At 39.3% G+C, this 21,326-nt stretch overlaps 1 pseudogene; it reads left to right on the top strand.

Annotated features, from left to right (window-relative positions):
* The first annotated feature begins 1,959 nt into the window (after window positions 1–1,959).
* The window catches only part of LOC142455537 (SERTA domain-containing protein 4 pseudogene), a 64,844-nt pseudogene continuing 45,477 nt past the window's right edge, over window positions 1,960–21,326 (top strand).

The raw sequence follows: 21,326 nt of genomic DNA, 5'->3' as shown, positions 1-21,326 counted from the left end.
GTGGAGTGGATCAGTTGTGATATAAACAAAAAAGACTCACAAAGCCTAAAATAGTTACTATTTGACTATTTAAGAGGAAAAAAAGTCAATTACTGAATTAAGTCTAGAATAAATATAAATGTGGATTCATTTTTTTTTCAATCTCAGAATAAAATTTTAATGTTGTATTATAAGTGAACAATATATTAAAATAAAACCTTTAACTAACAGCAGATTCTCTCTCTGGTACAACTAGAGTCATGGGAGACATAAAGGTAAATTCAACAATGAGCATAGCTCTTTCATTTTAGCCTGTTTCATATGAGAATGCCAAGCCACTGCCAAGCTACTTAAAAAGAAAGAAGGAAACCAAAATTGGCCAATGGTTATGGTTTAAGAAGGAAGAATTTTTGCTTAGGGAGCATTGAGTTTATGTTAGTGGTGGTGGAAAAATTTGGAAAAGAATAACAATAATGTTTGTACAACACAAAGACTATAATCAACGACACTGAATTAATTATACATATAGAAGTTGTGGAATTGGACAATGTTTTGTCATGTGTTTTTTTAAAATTGTGTCAAAAAAACCTCATTTTATATATTATGTGACCATACTATTACTTGATCTTTGTAGCAATCACTTTTATGTTTTCAACTGTAAGCATTAAAACCCATAGTCTGTCCTTCCAGTCCTACATAGCAGTAAGGCAATAGCTAGAAGCTCATACAAACAAAATACAAGGAGACTGCATTTGTTTATCAGCAGGCAAAATATTTTCCTGAATTCCAGCCCATGCATATTTTCTCTCACATCCAGAATTGTATTACATGCTCACACCTAAATCAATCTCTGGCAATAAGAGTAAAATCATCTTGATTAATGTAGAAGTCAGGTTTCTGCTGTGATAAGGTGTAAAACAGACAAATCTGTGAGCTACAATGAGATATATTTCTCATTATCATGTCTACAAGTCTGATGTGGTAAGTTTTCCTTTGATTGTAAGTCAGGCTAAGATCTGTAATGTGTTGCCTCATTTTGGAAATAACAGCTAACTGGTGCATGCTTTCTTTACAGTGGCAGATGAGAGCTCCAAGAGGCTAAACAAAACCAGACAGGTGCATTAAAGGTTCATGGTAGGACTTGCCATATGTGTGCCTGCACATCCTCTGTTTGCTTAGTGCCAGTAGGGAGAGGAGAAACTCTTTTCTAAGAGATATGCTTATGAAGTCACACAGCAAAGGATATGGATGTATAATTCTATCACATAAACTAGATGAAGAATGGGAAACAATGGCCCAATATTCATAATTAGCTCAGAGCAATCCCATATTCAACTCTTAAATTAACTCAGAGATATTATCACTATCTGATATGAGCACAAAAAAGTATTTTTATTAGAAAAGAATGAATGGTGTTTTATTCTTCTAAGTATAATATTCTACTTGCAGTGGCAATATTTCTAGCACACTGTAAAAGCACCAGGGGATGGCTTTAACAATATCACCAATATAAACAATCTGAGAATAAGAAAATTGATGCATGCAATTCAAAATCTTTTGTGCACTAAATAACACTTACTGATAAGAAAGCTCTCAGGCACATTATGGCATGTTTCCTTCAATAAACAAAATAAGTAAGAGGAGGGGCAAGATGACGACCAGGTAGGTGGCTCACCACTGGAGCTCATTGGAGATCCATGAGTAGGGATTTTGGGGGGCTGAGTAGGGGTGTCACGGCTATCAGTGGATCTCTGAGATAGCCCAGAGAACTTGTAAAAACCAAAAGCTGACGTCAACCCTATCTTCTGCACTCCCTGCAGACCCCCAAGGTCTAAGGCCCACCAGCTGCCTCTTTTGTGGCACTCTAGGCGCCCACCCCACCTTGACCAGTGCCACAGACCAGCCAGGAATATGACAGAGGCTTCCGCCCCATCTCAGCACTCCTCACAGGCCCGCCCACATAGGTTCCCACCCACCGCGATGCTCCAGATCTGCCAGGTGTCTGGCACAAGTCTGGCAGAAGCTTGTGCAACTGCATCTTATCAACCCAAGCCTGCAGGTCTCTCCCGCTACACTCTCCCTTCTGCCTTCTCCCTCTGCAATATTCCCTTCTCACCCCTGTGCTCTGAGCAGTGGAGCTGCACACTGGCAGAAGCAGCTGAGCTCTCCTTTGCACCCGCCTGCTTGTTAGAAGTGCCCCTAGCCAGGAACAGACCACCCAATCCCCACTCCATCCCCAAACAACAGGCCTGGGCCAATACTCTCCATCAGATGGCAGCTTGCACAGCTGCAAACAGCCCCTATGGAGGCCTGAGAGTGGCTGGAGCACGAAGCACAGGCCCAGGTGAGAGGGAAACCCCAGCAGGGCAAAAGTGAAACACAAACTCTCCAGGAAGTTGGCTATAGGTAAACTACAGAAACACCAACACTAACCTCGCAAAGAGAGAGCCCAGGTCTCTGTGAATCCCTGGAAAGTGGCACCTAGAGCCAATAAATTGACAAAAAACAGCAAGCTGTTTCCACAGCTTCAACAAGAACAGAGAAATAAAACCCAACGCCAGAGGATGACCTAGTCCTAACAGCCACCATAGAAAAGGTAGATGTTTACCTCCCACAGAAAGAAATCTTCAGAATGCTACTTAGAGTCATATAGGACATGAAGGAAGCATTACAGAAAAAGGATGGAATGATAGAGGAGATTAAGGTCACACACCAAAGGAAAATACAAGGGCTAAGGGGCAAGATAACAAAAGCTATTCGCAAATTCATGGACTTTGCCAATCAAATGGAGGAGGCAGAGAACCTCACCAGTGACCTAGAGGGCTCCCAAACAGAAATTAATAAACATGAGGAAAAGTCTAACTGCCATCAGAGAAGCCGATGAAAACCTCAGAGGAATGTCTGATGCTATGAGAAGGAACATCAGAATAATTGGATTAACGGAGGAAAACACATAGAGGAAAACATCAAAAATAGTGCTGGAATTATTGGAGGGAAATTTCCCTAGCTGAATGAATGAAAACCAGGCAACCATCCACAAAGTTGGAAGAACACAAGCTAGACTGAATCCAAAGAAATCACCAAGACATATAATTATTAAACGATCCAACTTTGAAGAAAAGGAGAAAATTATGAGAACATCTAGGGAAAGCAAGTAGTCACATATATAGGCAAGCAGATAAGAATATGCTCGGACCCATCAGCAGACAGTATGAAGAAGAGGAGAGAGGGGAGCAACACATTCCTGAAAATTGCAGGAAAATAGCACAAACCCAAGAATATCTAGCCAAATTATCTACCAAAATTGATGGAGAAGTGAGAGTCCTACCAGAAAAGGGAAAACTCAACAAATACGCTAAAAGAAACCCAGCACTACAAAAGATCCTTGCCAACCCAGTATGGGCAGAAGAACAACACTCACCAAGCACAAATAGGGGAGCACAATACAGGACAACTCCACCCAGAGACCATCAGAGGGAGAACAGTCCCATGAAAACATTGGCTCAATAAGGGAAAGAAGGGGAAAATGAATCACAAACACACAAGCACAACCCACGAAGAAAAAATGGAAGTAGGAAAACACTCAACACAAGAGGGATACAATGACATCACAGACTCCACAGATAGCCCTGAATATCAATGGAATGGACTCAGGCCTTAAGACACAGAGGCTAACAGATTGGCTTAGAAAACACAACACCTTGATCTGCGGCCTACAGGGCACACGTCTCAAGATTACAGACAAATATAGACTGAGAATCAAAGCCTGGAGAAAACATACCAAACAAATAGCAGTTAAACAAACAAATAAATAGGAGTTGTAATTCGAACTCACATAAAATTGATATCGAAGTGCAAACCATAAAAAGAGATAAGGAGGGACACTATATAATAGTCAAGGCAGAGTGGCAGGACACAAAATCAACAAACAAAAGTCTACTGGAATACTGTACACATCAGACAAGACCACAGAAGAGGGGTTCAAAAAGGTGGTACCTTTCACAATGAGGGAATTTGGACAAATCTGAGAACTTTGACTCAGGGAATAGATAGGCTATCAGAAATAGGGAAGGACACAAACACAGAGGAGGTACAAATTAAGGAGTTGGATATTGTAAAGGTAAAACACTTGCTTACATCGAAAAAATTTGCCAAGAGAGTAATAAGAGAAACCACAGACTGGGAAAACACCTGAATAGCAATGACATTAGACAAAGACCTTATTACTGAAATCGATAATATACTGCTAACTAACAAGAAAAAAAACAAAACAAATTGTCCACTGAGGACGTAGGCAAAGGACCTAAACAGAATTTTCTCAAGGACAGAAATCCAAATGGCCAATAAACTTATGAGAAAATGTTCCAGATCCCTAGCCATAAGAGAAATGCAAATCAAACAACTGAGATACCACCTAACACCCTCAAAGAGCCTGATTTTAAAAAAATAAGAAAGTGACAAGTGTTGGAGGGGCTGTGGAGAGATAGGAACACTCATCCTCTGCTGGTGGACCTATAGGTATGCACAGAATTATAAAATCGATTTGGCATTATCTAAAACAGATGGAAATTGAACTACCATATGACCCAGCAACCCCCCTACTGGGCATACACCCAGAAGAGGCAAGAAACACAGCGAGACATCTGTGCTCCAATGTTCATTGTGGTACAGTTCACATTTGAAAGGAGTTGTAAACAACCCAAATTTCTATCAACAGACGAATGGATTAAAAAATTGTAGTACTTACATACAATGGAGTACTACACATCCCTAAAAAGTAGTGATGAACACATGAAGCACATCGCCGCATGGGAAGAACTGAGAAATTATACTAAGCAAAGCAAGCCAAGCACAAAAGCCAAGCAACATGAGTCTGCTGAGGTAAGCTTAAAAATACAAAAGGGACAAAGGGAAAAGCTACTATATACATACATTCCTGGGGTGAGGTCCACGTAATATGGCAGGGGCCAGACTAAACCCAGGGATACATATGGTAGCTAACTAAAATGGAGGGGTGGGGGAGACATGGGTAGCTGGGGGAACAGGGTTTTAACCCACAGGGAGGGTATTGTTTATATCTCCACAGGGAAAGAGGGACCAGACTTCAACCCGGTGCTCCAAGATGAGAATGCAACACACCAGCAGGATGCAGGGAACCAATAGAGAGGTCTGAGGGGACAACCCCAATCCCAAATACATGGACAGTCCCTCCCTCTCCAACAGTGAATCACTTCAGAGGACAGTACTGAAGCTACAGCCCAAGGAGAGGGTCATGTCTCCTTTGCACAGAGGAGCAAATGAAGGGAGAGGAAGAGAGAGTGGAACATATTCTGGTGCACCAAGCCCTGAGGACAATATTCCCACTCAGAGCAGCCAAAGCACAGACAGGACCATAGGGCCAGCCCCACCGCAAGACACGATATTCCTCACTGACTCCTAGCACTACAGGGGACAACACTGGAGACACAGTGCGGGAATTGTGCCTGATCTGACCCCACCACACCAAGGCAAAACACTAAGGGCACGAAACAGAACAGCCAGGGGAGCAGAACAATGAAGTCCCCAGGGAACACCCAAAATAAACTTTGGGGGCAGGGCATGGCACCCCATCAGACTCAACCAGAAAACACAGGGTCAACAAATAGACCTTGAACTATTTACAGGCTTTTCTTTTGTTGTTGTCATTGTTTTTTTCTCTTTTTGTTGTTGTTATTGTTTTATTTTCTTTTGTTGCTTTGTTTTGCTCTGTCTTATTTTCTGCATATCATAATGTCTGCAGGTCTTTCTAGATAAGATAGGAGGGATAAACAATCTGTGGGGGAGAAAACAACTGAACCAACGGTTCCCAGGGGACATGTGAGAGGGAGAAGCGGGGAAAAGGAAGTTGATGTTATTAAACCTCTAGACAAGGGAAAAATAAGTGACCTAAAATCGATAATAAGGAGGATGTAGGAGACCTGAAGAGCAATGCAGCCAAGAGGAACTGCTGAAACCCAAATGAGGCTGAACATGAGAGTGGGACAAGAGGAAAGGAAACGGAGTTAAAGGAAAGAACTCGGAGGCAAAGGGCATTTAGAGAGGTTTAAATAGAGGCATGTACATATGTAAATATATTTATATATGATGGTGGGGAAATACATCTATGTACATCTATTTATAGGTTTAGTATTAAGGAAGCAGATGGACGTTGCGCCTCTACTCAGTGGAGACCCAAAGCCCATCTGTGGTCAATTGGACATCCCCTTATAGAAGGGTCGCTGGGAGGACACAGGCCAACCAGGGTGTAGCATGGTGCCAATGGAAATTATAGCTTTCCTCTAGTTCTTTAATGCTTCCTCTATCCCCCCACTATTATGACCCCCCCAATTCTACCTTATAAATATACACGGGTACATACACGGGTACATACATGAGTACATACACAGGTACAGATGAGAGCTGGAAACACAGGGAATGCAGGACAGATACCCCCCTGGGGACCAATATTGAGAGTGGTCATACCAGGAGGGGAAGAGGAAGGTGGGGGGAGAAAGGGATAACTCATCACAGTGATCTAACTATAACCCCCTCCAAGGGGGATGGACGACTGCGAAGTGAGTAAAGGGAGACATCGGTCAGTGTAAGACATGAAAAAAATTATAAATTATGAAGGGTTATGAAGGAGGGAGGCTGGGGGAGGGAGGGGAAAATGAGGAACTGGTACCAAGGGCTCAAGTAGAAAGAAAATGTTTTGAAAATGAGGATGGCAACGAATGTACAAATGTACTTGGCACAATGGATGGATGTAAGAATTCTGATGAGTTGTATGAGCCTCTAATAAAATGATTTATTTTTTTAAAAAAAGAGAAGTCAACTCTCTCAGTTCTTGTCAGCCAGAAATAGTAGCTTAAGTATTTTCCATTGAACGCAGCCCAGAGATTCCTTTATCTTCTTGTCATCCTGCTCATGTAAAAGCTGCTTCAATCGTTTTTCCTCTTTGGAGCATTGCTAAAACATTTTCCTTTCTCCCACTTTTATGAGCTCTATTCTTTATCACTCATATAAAAATTGAGTTTTTCTCTATCTGTTATGCTTATTGCTAAGTGTTTTATTGCTCTGTCATATGTCAAATGATCTTTTATGATACAGAACATTATTTAGAACACATTTGTTAAACTCTTTTCTTCAAGTAAATTGATTTCATTTTTTGTATTTGTTTAATACATTTCAAAATGTCTGCAACCATCATTTTTAATAGTCATCCGTCAATCATGCAGACAAAGACAAAAAAATCTCAACTGTATTTAGTTAGCAAATACTTTTTTTTTGGCCTATATATTTTAAAGTACATTTTGGGGAATGCATCTGTCCTAATTACCCTCTCCAGGAGCACAGCATGGAAGAACAGTCATGTACGCAGTGAGCTGCAGGCCAATGAAGCATGCAGCTGCGCTGAAGTCACCAGGGTTGGCATACGGAAGACCGTTTACGGAGCCAACTAAGAAGCTCTAGGGAGCACTGACAAGAGAGAAAATGGTACTAAAGAACAGCACACAGAAAATTACAAGAGAAAGACAGATGGATGGGATGTCCAATAACGGGGCGATGTCTGTGGCAGTGTTAGTATGAGATAATTAGTGGATAGAGCACTTGAGAAACAAATAAATAAATAGGGTCTGTAAGAACAGAAGCAGCAGCTAGACGTCAAAATGTTGGAAGGCAGAGGTGTCTTCCAAAGATTGATTAAGAGAACATAGCTGCCGCAGACCAGTTACCAGCAACTTCCAAGCCTAAGTAATATCAATTTTGACCAGAAACCAGCCTCTCACATTCTGCGATAGGGGAAGACAATATTGTTTTCTCTGTCGATCAGTGTGTCTCTTCCTGCTTTGTATAGCTGCATTTATTTGTTCAAATGAAATAGAGAGAATATGCAGGCAGGAGTATAGACTGAATGCTGAGTAAGAATTATATTTTAAAAAATTATTCTCCCTTTTTAAAAGATATTTGTATCCAGACTCTTTGAAATAGTTATTTTAAACTATCTCTCTTTGGTTATTCCGGATTTTTGCTAAGATATGGCTGCTATAGTCAAATTCACACATGTCTACAGAACTGACCTAAATAAGCATTGTTAAGAACTCAGGATGGAAAGCCCCAAACAATGTAATAAAAATCAATAAGCATGAAGGTGCCTGGGGAAGAAAGGCAATAGTTTACTTTTGCTTTCCTCACTGTCATTTCATTTTAGGATTATACTTTGTGTTACATTAGCATGAGTCATCTGGTTTAGGGTGAAATAGACCCAAAAATGAGTAAAAATATAGTCTGCTGTCCAGCTTCTAGAGGTCATCTTCAATGTCATCGCATAATGAAGAAGAATCATTTTAATGTTAGCAAACGGGTCTCTGCCAGAAGTAGTTTTCTTGAGCTCCCCCACAATGCTTTTGAAGCATCGTCTTAAATACTACTATTAACTTATGTTTTAGATCAGTACTTCTGAATGCTTGGGTCACATAGATCCTTTCACACTATAAAGAAAGATTTGGGTCCTCTCGTCACATAATAGTTATAAACAGCAACAAATTAAAATTTGCACACATTTTTTAAAGCACATCATGAATCTCTAATCTCTATGAATTCTTTCTGTACATGTTTCTATTGGTCAAATAATATTATGTAAGTTTGGGTTGCATGTAAAATGGAATAAATCTGCTTATGTATAATCATACCCCATGGCACAGTTGATTAAGCATTGTTCTATATATTTCTATGTCTGTGGTTCAAACCCACCAGCTGCACTACTGGATAAAGATTAGATTTTCTGCTCCAAAAAAGATTTATAGTCTTAGAAACTCTAAAGAGCAATTCTATTCTACCCTATTCAGGCTTTTTGAATTTGAATCAATGCAATGGGAAGTGGGTTTCTTTGTTTGGAATATGTATAATTGTATAAGATAATTAGGATACCATATTTCCTGTAGAGTGGGGGGAAAATTTCACCTATATCCAATGTGGGTCTAAGTTCTGGATTCTTTACTTACTCTGGTGAGTGGCAGGGATTAAGGAAGGATCATTTATTTTCAGCAATATGTCTGCAGTAATTTGTCAGCTCATCCCACTCTCTAATTGTGTGTAGGAGACAAGCTGACATATAATTTTGAAATGACTTGTGGTAGACTTAATAAACCTATAGTTACCTGACTAGAACATTATTTAAAGTATTTAAAAAATATTAAACTCCTTCCAAATTTCATTGCAATTCTGTCCAAAGTCCATTGCTATTTAAATGAGATTTACATTATCGAAATGTTTAGCAATATGAAAACAAATATTTTATTTGAAAGCATGAGATAAAACCAGTATAGCCATTCAGATACATGGGTGTTACATCTGGAATTTTATTAAAATTCAGCATATTTGGCTGCTGTCCTCTGGCTTTGAGCACTGGCCCCAGCCTGATGTAACAGCTCTCTTTTGAGTTGTTCACCAGCAGGAACTTGCCTGTTTTGGAAACCTGGGGTATGTAATCTAGGACCGTGTGGAAGCTGCTTGCTGGGGCTAGGAATCCTTCCAAATCCAAGCATGTCAATAAGCTTTTACCAAGATCACCATATCGCAGGCTACAATTTTATCACTGCAACAATGATAGTTAAAAACTGCGGTGAGAGCAAGGTTTGCTCCTTTCAACATTTCTATATCCAAATTGCCTCTACCAATTAACCAAAAGGGATTGAAAACTCCATTCCCTTAAGCCACCTGGGGCTTCGCTTCCCTTTGGAATGCATTTCTTGCACAATCAACAGTTGCTGTGTACTCCTGGGCTCTTTTCGAAGGAAAATTAGGTAAAATTAGTTTTGATTCTTTTTTCAGCCCTGGAGGTAGTGGAGGATGTTGGATGCAAACTTTTCTGATTAATTTTTCAATCCTCATCTTCTATCTTTTTATAACACAACCTCTGATTTTTTCAACTGTGAATATTGACATGATTTTGCTGGTGAAGCATCTGCTTGGAGAACTACATTTGGAAATATGTGCCTTAGCTACTATATTCAAATTCATCTGTGATTAAATTTAAATAAAGATACTTGCAAAGGGTAAGTTATCATTTGAACTCAGAACAACTACTTTTGGAAAGAAAAAAATGTTTTTAAAGGAACAATGAAATATAAATCAGTAGTTTAATAAGTAGTTCACATTCTTTAGCATTTTCTTGAACTTCCCTATCTTATTTTTTTCTCCACTAGATTTGTACTTTGAAAATTGCAATTTCCGATTATTAATGGATGTTCGAAGCATCTTCTGTTCATTTTGTGTCCTTCCTCATCCGTAAATGAATGTCTCAGATTTACTCCATCATTACAGTTAACTCTGCTTTGAGGAGTCAGCTCCAACTTAGCCACATTTTGAATGCCTCCTAACGCAAGGGGCTCATCCATCTTTTATTATGATCTCTAACAATCTTCTGTTATTCATAATTTTTTTCTGTGGCTGATCCCTCAGATGTGAGAAACTTACTCTTTCTGTGTTCTTTGTCCGGAAGCTCAGCTGAAACCTGTTCAAATACCTGAAGGCATTTGAAATATTACTTGGCTGCAGCTGGCAATACGATGCCACCATAGAGCAAACTGCCCCAGGACTGGTAGTCAGGATCAGTGACACTACTCAATACTGAAACTTTCTTCGTTGACTGTTGTTTCAGAGGAATGAGAAGGCAAAAGTTCATTTTTCACTTTTGGTTCAATGGAATCAACCTTGTGCTTCCAGGTGGTTCTGTTTCTCCCTTTGGAATTAATATCACCAGAAAAGAAGTGCAAGAGACTAAAGATGATAACACTAATTTCCACCCCCTTGGCACCTGACTATTGGATAAACAGCACTCCCTATTACAGGGTGATTTAGATCAGATACAACCCCCGGAAGAGCACTGCCCTATCCCTACACACTATTGTCACCAGGCTGGCCTCTTAGTTGTGTCTTTAGAAGGCTGTTCCATTGTTCTGTCAAAGTAGATACTTCAAGCTGTTGAGTAACATAGTAAGACCAATGACGATTATGCAAATAGGCCTACTGTTGTATGTAATTTGTGCTGCTAGTCCCTTGATTCAAGGTCGTTCTGTGTCAGATACCATGTTTGTGGGTTAAACATTCAGAAAATTCACAGATGGCAGTGTTGGTAGCAGCTCCCTTGGACCACAGTCAACCTGGGTCAACATTTGTAATTCAACTTTTAGGGTTCACTGGAACTTAAGTCTTCTTATAAATCTAGAAGTAATAATGAATGGTGAAGGTTTGCTGAGGACACTCATTAATATTTTTCAATCACGTTTATTGTAAGACTCTGGGTTTGATTTTTTCCAAAACCAGCTCTATTACTGCAATAAACAAGGTTTTCAGTGCACCAGTGGAAACATTGTAGTTTTTATTGTTTTGCTTCATCTGTGACTCTGATGTCCGGAGCTCACCTCTTTCCTTTACAATTACGTCTATTGCAGTCAGGGGGAACCTTTTATTGTTTTTGTTTCTGTGTCAAGGGCTGTTTTGATATTTGTAATTTCATTCTAAGGCCATACAAAATTATCAACTTAAAAATTAGTCAACTGTATATGGTCAAGCATTTAATTCACTCACTCCAGTGTGATGACTGCAATTGATTTGCTTCTTTTGGTGAGGCATGTGCTGTTAGTTGATGCTGATGATTTCATCAGCCTCATATGGCCGTCAGACCAGATGTTGACCACACCTGATCTATTATAGGCAGCAGCAACCAATCGGTTTCCTTGTACTTCTCATCGTGATGAAATCGTAGGCTTGACAAACACAAGCACACTCACAGCTACATAAGTCAGGAGAATCCTCCAGTCTCAGATCTAATCATGGTCTTGGAACCTGCCTGTTTGAGGCATTTTCTTGATATAGATTTATCAACACCTCTATTAATATTTAGATAGATAATTGTGTATATGTTGCTTCACTGGATATCCTTCTCTCGAGACGCGGCCTAAAACATTTGGTACTGAGTGGGAGTCTGAAAACAAAATTGTAAGTACAAATTTTCTAAATTTTTGCCAAGTGTGGAGAGTTTTCAAGGCATTGATAATTCTGCCTTCATTTGTACTGATAACTCTGTCTCTATAGTAAAGAGGGTGCTGTTATTCCATGAGGGGGCAATATCACTATAGAAAAAAACACTACCAATAGATAAAATATTAATGAGAAGGAAGACTCTGGATCGTTACACATTCAATATTTTTTCTTGAAATTTCATGTCTGAGAAAGAAAGGGAAGCTGTAATGGTGTAATAGATTTTTCTCTGTTCATTTTATTCTTTTTCTATTAGAGTTGTGGATTTTGTCTTCAATCTGCTAATTCACCTTTCCATGTCTTCAATTCTGTTATTCTGCTTTTTAACAGTGATGATATTTCTTTTATCTTAATATAAAATATCTGCATTTCCGTTAGTTTGCTGTAAATTTTATAATCTTCCTGTTTCTTTCCATCCTCACCATTGCTCCCTAATCTTTCTCCAGTCATGAGAAATGACTGACCATCTTTTTTTTCCAAATTCTTTTTCTGGTAAGTCCAGGACCTTTTCTTCTTTAGAAAATTTCTTTGCATTGAGTATTTTTGACATGTTTATTTTCTTTTTCATTTCATGTGCACTGATATTTTCTGCTGTCTCCACACGTGGTGATGTAGCTGTTAGGGAGGACAGAGAAGCTAGGTTGCATGCGGGTCATTGACTCCGATGAACGGTGAAAGAGAAGACTGAAATCACCACAAAATACAATGCAGAAGAACAGAGATTAAAAAGAGAGAGGGGAAAAGAAAGTGTAAGGAAAAATGTTACTAAAAATTTTTAAACTATTTTAAAGATAATAAAAATAATATACAGTAAGTAATCATTGTAAATAAACTTAGAAAAATCGAGGGAGGGGGACTGCTGTTTGGTTGGGATCTTCTGTCAGTCCGGGAGTCTAGTAGCTGTTGTAGGCTTGAGAAAGGTCGGGCGCCAGGGAGGTTGGAGGGCTCATGTTGACTGCTGGCTTAGAGACTTAAGACGGCTGGCCACAGCAGTAACAGTGGACAGCGTGTGTGGGCTGGGGGCTGGGGGATTGGGTTCGCAGAGGGTGTGGTAGCCTGTGGTGAGGACTTGCGCTGTGGCAGCAGAAGCAGTGGAGCCTGTAGAGGTGAAGGTGGGCCAGGGGGAGCCCCACTCGCAGTGGGACTATGCTCAGTAGCAGTGGCAGACTGAACCTGGAAGGGCACAAGGTGGCTGCAGGGTTCCATGCTAGCAGTGTACGTGGTGTGACAGCGACAAAGGCACCCGTGGCGGGCAAGGGCAGTAGGCCTGGCAGTTGGTCAGTGGCTAGGTGGGAGGGTGGTGGCAGTGCAGGTGGCTCTAGGGGCAGCAGCCAGAGAAGAGCGCAGAGGGCCTCTGGTGCAGCGTTCAGCCGCCGTCCTCCCTTTGTTCTGTTGGCATCCATGATGTGGAATGTGAAGATCTTAGCCCATTTAATTTGCTCTCCCTGTTCCCAGAGAGTCTAGGATTTCTTTCTGGCTGGTCTTCTCCCGACTGTTGTAGCAGGGACCCTCTTGTGCTTGGGAAGCAGCCCTCTTGCCCAGCTATACACACGGTGTGGTCCACATTTAATTCAGCTGTCTTGGGGTGTTCTGCTTCTACGATCCATGAAGTGAAGTGGAATGATGGCAAACTGTTTTGTTCTGTTCTTTCTTTCGTTCATCCTCCTGCTTTTCCAGCAGCACCGCACACACACACACACACACACACACACGCCGTTATTCTTAAAATAATTGTATAGTATTTTTCGATGCTCACTTTTGCTGGATTTTAACAAAAATCCTGGGTTTTCCTCTCAGTGTGAGGACACTTTGTAAAATAAAATGACTACTATCATCCCATAACCAGAACAACGTGGTCATCAATTGCAAGCTCCTCAGAATTTAACATAAATTTATTCTATGCTTTAGTTTCTTTTTCTTTATACATGCCTGTTAGTAGTCTATCTATTCATCTTGGATTCCCATTTCTTACCTGCATTTTACACGGTTTCGATGGTCATACTGTCTTGATACCGTGTTTGTTATACGAGGCTTGATTGAATTTCTCTCAGTCTGAGATTTTGAGCTGGAACAGTGCTTCTTAGCATTTAATATTAGTATGACCCGTTTGGGGATCTTGTTTAAATGAATATTCTGATTCAGTAGATCTGAATTAGGCTCACATTCTGAATTTCCCAAAGCTCCCAGATGAGGTCAATGTTACTGACCCTTGGAACGCACTCCGACAGATTTTAAGACATAACCTATGCTGGGGAAATCTATTTTTAATAATTCCCATTGGTGATTCTTAGAACCAAATACCTTTAGGAATTTCTGTACTAGAAAAGCGCCTCTCCACCTACCGGGACGCTCTGGTTTCAGATCCAGATATTCTCAATCTCACTTGTCTTTTTAATTTTGTGGGTAGACATATTTTCTTTCCCTCTGTTTTTCTGTGTGTGTGTGTGTATCCACATACTTCATTTACAGTACTTATATTGGTGAATGGCCAATGATTTGGGTGCTGTTTTGTGTAATTATTGATTTTGAATTACATTGTCTTTTAAAAAAATGTTTCATGGTATATTTACACTTTAAAGTAACTTACATAATACAAAACTTTGTAAAATAAATTGATTATTGAAAATGTCCGATCATAAAGCTAAGATTACAATTTATATGTCATAAGAATATATATGCAGATCTATCATTGAGCTGTAGGAAAAATGTTTGTTTTGCAAATGTTATATTCTGTAATTAATTTATTTAAAGGAGTGGGTTAATATTATTGAACAGTTTATAAAAATATAGAATATAAGGCTTGAGTTAATAAAATTTAAGCAATAATAATTTATTGGATGCCTACAAATATAAGAAATATGGACACAGAATTTCTCTTCAGCATATGAAATTATAAGAGCTTTTGAAGTTTGTCATATTAATTATTAATTTGATAAATTCACATGTTTAATTATTGAAATTAGCAACAACATTTAATTTTTCCCTCTAATTGCCTTCAGTTTCTACATTTTGGGGAAGTATTAGCTTCAAGAAAATAATAATAAACATCTGTAAAATAGATCAGAATATATGAATTTCTCTTACCACACTTAATTGCCTTATCCCCACGTTTCCAGTATAGTTCGAGAAATAGTGTCTAAAGTTTTGCGTAGCAGTATTTTCACACTGTTGAAGAAATTTGGGTTATTTGATGATATGGCTGGAGCTCTAATCACTGTGTTTTAAAACCCTACTATCCAGTCCCACAATTACATGCGATGCATAGGTTAATAGATATGCTAAATAGTTGACAGAAGTCATTCAGAAGTACATAATATATATGTATGGTGACAGATATTTATACAGACATATTTTAAAATGATGTTCACATAATCATGTAAACAATAAAGCAGAATACATGGGGTGACAATTATGGAAACTACTTAGGCATTGAAATTGAACCACTGGACTTGAGGGCCAAGGACCTTCTCAGGGGCCACTTAGGTCCATTGAAGTACACAACTCATAAAGATAACGTTCTAAATCCTAGCCTAGGAGTAGGGTCTTGGGTCTTAAAGGCTTGCAAGAAACCAGCTAAGAAGTAAGTATTGGTCTCTTGTCCTGGAAGCAAAGGGGACAGAGGAAAAGGAATATTCGAAGCATGAGAATAGCATCTACTGGTCCTTGTGAAGCCCGTCTCCTCTCACCAGACTAGACGGTGCCTAGCTGCCACTCTGAACAAGACCACAACAGAAGATACCAGTTAGAACAGGAAAAAAAATATTCAATTAGGGACAAAAAACAAAACTGTCTCTACTGAGGGGTACTGGTGAAATCACCAAGACCATTTTCCTGAGACGACCTTCTGACTTGAATGCTAAGGGATTCCAAGAGGCCCACCTTTCATAGAGACAATATATGGGACAATACATGGGACTGTAAAGCAAAGTCACATCATCTGAAAAGAACGTGTCCCTTTGAACAATCAACTTGAGGAGATGAGAAAGCAACATTTGTTCAAAACCGAAGATCATGACAGGAAATCATGACAGGAAAAAGAAATTAGATGAATGGAAACCAAATGGCGGTCCCAGGAAGGAAAAGGAAGGAATGCTGATGAACGGCAGGAATTGTAACCATTGTCACCCACATTTTTGTATCGAATATTTATATGTTACCTCTCACCAAAACACAGTAAATGTTTTTTAAAAGGATTTTACAAAATCCCAAGAGGAATTTAAATTGTAACTTAAATGATAACTTTTAGCAAATGCATACTATACAACATCATTTGAGTGATGTAGACAAGATTTTTTGATTCTGAAAACTTGAAAAACCGAAGTACAAAATCTCCAATCCAGAGTGAATACTCATGGCTTCGCCATCTCATTTTTTAAAGCATGCTCTCCTAGGATCCCACGGACTATTTCTCATTCTCTTGTGTCTCAAGCACCTTCCATCCCCTCTTGCATCCTCATACCGAGCTTATGATTTCACATGACTTTCCTCTGACAAGCAAGCTCAGTATAAGTACCTTTTTCAGAAAGTCGACAGATCAATATCCACATGCCTTTCTTTTCTGGAAAGAGAATTTCCTCTGTTCCTGAATCTTTTTGTTAGCAACGCCTTAGCTATTCCCCTTTCTAATAAATTTCTATACCTTATTATGTACTCATAATACAAATATGCTTACAAATATGGTCAGTTATCTCTCTGTCTTATAAACTTCACTCCATCACACATCACACATATCTCTCCATTACTGCTGCTCTTTCCTTGTCTAATTTTAAAATACTATTTTCCCCCAGAGGTTTTTTTCTTATTATTCTTATTTGAATTCTTTCATTAAATAATCTCATCCATTTTCTTACATTACAATGACTTCCTAATTTTTTTCTCTGGGAAAAAAACTCTTCTCTGAGCCACCGATTTATTTACATTTTACTTCATCTGTGAAGGGTAGGTTTATTGTGTCAACCTGGCCAATAAACACATGTGGGATTAATAAGGTCACAGTTTAATTGAAGGACAAAGAGATAAATGGCTTGGTGAGCCTTGCCTTTCTATCTCTTGCTCTCTGATGATCAGACCAGTGTGTGGCTGCCTTAGCTAGTTCTCTGCCTCAACGTGTGAGCTACACTCCCTGTGGGACACCCAACCCGTGGACCTTGTCGCTATACTTTGAAGTTCCTTGGAGACCTGCTTTGCCACACTGCTGGTGTATACATCACTTGACCTAGGGACTGCTGGACCCTGTCATCTGGCTGACTGTTGGTGACCTGCCCTGCTGTTTGCTGCCTGTGGCCGGACTGCCTTATTGCTCTATAGAAGACTCAGCTGTCTGCTTCCTTGATTTGTATTCAGCAGAAGCCTCATGAGTTCAAGGACAGCTAATATATTAACTGTCTCATGGAAGTGAGTTGAACTGAGCTCTCTGGACTAATTAGCTGTTTATTTCTTCATTTTGCATATATCTATCCATGTTATATATAAAATTTATTTATATAATCATAAGTGTCCTGGTTTTGTTTCTCTAGAGAATCCTGTATAACAGACCATCTCAGTTATTTCAATATTACACCACTCAAAATAAAATTCCCAATTTTCCCTCTAGATGTTTTTTCCAGCCAAGTTTCTTTCCTCTCAATACATTAAACAGCTTTCTATCTAAAGACATCTACTGAAAATATGTCATTCACACCAGTTTTCTTTTGTTTTCAGTGTGTCTGAGGAGAGTCTTGATTGTAGATGTGAGCAAGACCAATGTAAGCCGCACACAATGTAATTCTCATGTAGACCTTGATTCTGTCCACTATTCTATATTTTTACAAGGGAATGATATTATTTTGTGATAGGGCTGCTGCTCACCTAATATATTTCTTTGTCAATTATAACCCACCACACCTCCAAGTCATTTTCCATAATATCACAAAACTGGTTACCTTAGAAATTAAAAAGGTTCCATCCCATAATGCTCTGGTGAGCACTATGCTACATTTATAATATTTATTTTAATACAGAAAAAAATTGATGTTAATGTTTTATGTTTGCTGAATGTCTGTGGTGGAGTGAACTTTCTTGGTATGGCTCTCCTCTGCAGTCTTTTTTAATCTCCAATCCAATGACTGGTTGGGCGTGTGTAAATAAAGTGTGCTGTACTAATATGAGATGATTGGTTATTTTTGTCATTCCACTATGTATAAAGTGAGAAATATCAGATTCAATAACGGAGCCAAACCCACAAAAATCAAGAAAGAGAGTCAGGAGCAGACCATGTCTGAGACGCCTGGATGAAGAAATGACCCTGACAGGAAAGCCCATCATCCAGAGCAAAATGAATAATCTTGAGTGCTTTATGATAGGAGGGTGGGTGGAAGGGCGGGGTACCCTTTGTGCATCTATTAACGCTAGAGGAACTTTTGAGCACTTGATTGAGTAGGGCAGAGACCAAAGGGCCATGTGGCTGAAAGGATGAGGACTGGACAGATATGTCTGGTGACATAGCTGAGAAAAGACACTGCAGACAAAAACCTGTATCTTCACATTTCTGAACCTTACTGTTATGTGTTTATTTATATTTTTCCTGACTTTTTAATGATTAACTTCTTTAGTAAGCTTCCATAATTGAGAGAGTATTGTCTGTGAGTTCTGTGAGGCTCTGGACATGGATGATCAAAACTGGCAGAGAAGTAGAGTGTTATAGGAAAGATAGTGTCATCAAAGGGTAAAGAAGGTGGGAGAGTAGAAGTAGGCCTGACCTCTGCTTCACAGACGTGCTTTCACTTTCCGTCTCGTTCAAGCAGAGAAGGGCAGGAATGCCCTTGATGCCATTTCCTTAGTGTCTCGATTCATTGCCTTTCGATTCATTATTTGTACATAATAAAAATAGTTATTAGGAAAGCACTATGTGCCAAGAGGAATACTAATTTTCACTTGGAAAACACATTGCTAAAACAACGCTAAGATATGGAATTACTAAATTAATTTCTTTGTGAAATTGTTTGACAATATTAGAAATGGTTTATCATCTTTAGTTTTGAGTAAAAAACTATTTTGATATACAATACATCCTATTCAACACTCACCTGTTTATTAACTATTAATTATAGCTATTGCAGATGTGGCCAGGCAGCTGCCCTGTACTAGACCACTGACTGTGTAATTAAATGCTCTTCCCTTGCAGTGCTCTCCAAAGATTCATGTGCTTATTACCTACTCCATTGAAACTAATTGCTTCTTTATAGTAAGTAGCTTGTTGCTAAACATTAGGTGATCCTACCAGAAAATTTGCATTATGAGAAGCTAGAAATTCCATTCAGAATCCTAGGAATTCATAGATTTCTCATTGACATGTTGAAAGAGATTATACAAATCATCGACAGAGTTGAAGGTTGTATAAATTAATGAAAAGATTAAAGTGCTTTTGCTATGTTAAAGTGAAATAAAACTATTAGAAATAAATACAAAGTCATAAATAAGTATTGTTTTTGAAAACACTTTATGAATTCATTTAATCAATACATATGTATGTACAACTGTGAAGTTCTAGCTACTGCCCCAGGCATCTTCAAGTCAGTCTTTTACATCAGTAAACAAAATATGCCCTGCATGTTTCATGTATCTTACATATCTTGGGCTGGAGAAATAGATATTTATAATTAAGTAAATGAGTATAATCATGAATAAGTACATTGTATATTCTGGAAAAATGGGTAACTGAGATTAGTAAGATGGATGGCTAAGACAGAGTTGGGTTGTCATGTAGTGGTAGATTCAATATGATGATCAGGAAAAGTTTTGTTTTAAGGGAGATTTTGAATATTGGAAACTTTAGCTAGTGTGGCATCTAAGCAAGGATACCAAAGGTAGAAGGATCTTTGACCGTGATGTTTGAGCACCTTCATAGAAAGCAATATGCTTGCAGTGGTGTGAGCAACAAAGCGTTTGAAAGGGAGAAAAGCAGACCAGCACCAGGAGGGTTTCACTCTATCGTATGTGCTCAACACTGGAAGTCTCATTCTTGACCGCTGCTTCTCTCGGTGTTGATGAAGGATCCAAGCAAAATTAAAACTGATCAAATCTCTGGAAACTTGAATCCTTTCTCCATTTCTCATGATGGTGCCTTTTGGTTCCGTTGTGAGGGGTTTTGTTTGGTTATGTGGAGAGCGAGTCTATACTGAAGACTGTCTAGTGTTTGATCTTTATCAAGATGTAGTTTATATCATCATCACTTGTAGAAAGCAAAATATATCATCTGCATATTAGGTAGAATGTTCTCAATGAGTCTTCTTTAATCCAGGTGCCTGAGACTACATTTTTTTCATAAAATAAAGCAACTTGGATTACTTGCTCAGCATACAGATTGTAGAAATATGGTGAAAGGACACATCTACATCCCTGAAACACACCTTATCCATCATCTGCTAAATACATAAATAAATTGTATGTCAGCATTGAACACTTTTCATCATTAAATAAACAGCAGCTTGTCTGATCAGATCACACAGGAACCAGTGAGCGGGGGAGGGGAAAAAGCATGAAGCACATCTGGGCCCACCAAGCCCTGAGAACAATATTTCTGCTCAGAGCAGCCAATGCACAGAGACGACCACAGGGCCAGCCCCACCAGGAGACACAGCATTCCTTACTGGCCCATAGCCAGCGGCCCACAGGGGACAACACTGGAATTGTGTGCCCCCCTGAGTCCACTATGCCAAAGCCAGACATTGGGAGCGTGCAGCAGAGCACCAGGGGGAGCAGAGCAATGAAGTACCAAGGGAATGCCAGGGATAGATGTGGGGCCCGGGTATGGTACCCCATCAGACTCGACTGGAAAATACTCATAAAGGACAACAAATAGACCTTGAACTATTTATAGGGTTTTGTTGTTGTTATAGCTATTGTTTTATTTTCTATTATCGCTTCCTTGTACTCTGTCTTGTGTTGGTGTATATTGTTGTCACTGCATGTGTACTTGGAAGAGATAGGCTGGATAAACAAGCCAGAAGAGAGAACAACGGGATGACAATTTGGGGTGGGGAAGAGGATATGAGAGGGGGTAAGGGGAAAGGAAGTGGGTGTTAACAAACCCAGGGACAAGGGAACAACAAGTGATCCAAAATCAGTGGCAAGGAGGGTGTAGGAGGTCTGGCAGGGATGGACAAGGACAATGTAAACCAATGGGATCCCTGAAACCCAAATGAAGGCTGAACCCAATAGTGGGACAAGAAGAAAGTAAAAAGAAATAGAGAAAAAAACTAGGAGGCAAAGGGCATTTATAGAGATCTAAATACAGGCAGAACAGA

Source organism: Tenrec ecaudatus, chromosome 8 (genome assembly GCF_050624435.1).
Source record: "Tenrec ecaudatus isolate mTenEca1 chromosome 8, mTenEca1.hap1, whole genome shotgun sequence".
Classification (NCBI taxonomy): Eukaryota; Metazoa; Chordata; class Mammalia; order Afrosoricida; family Tenrecidae; genus Tenrec; species Tenrec ecaudatus.
Note: the sequence above shows the minus strand (reverse complement) of the source record. Positions and strands in the feature narration are given on the sequence as shown.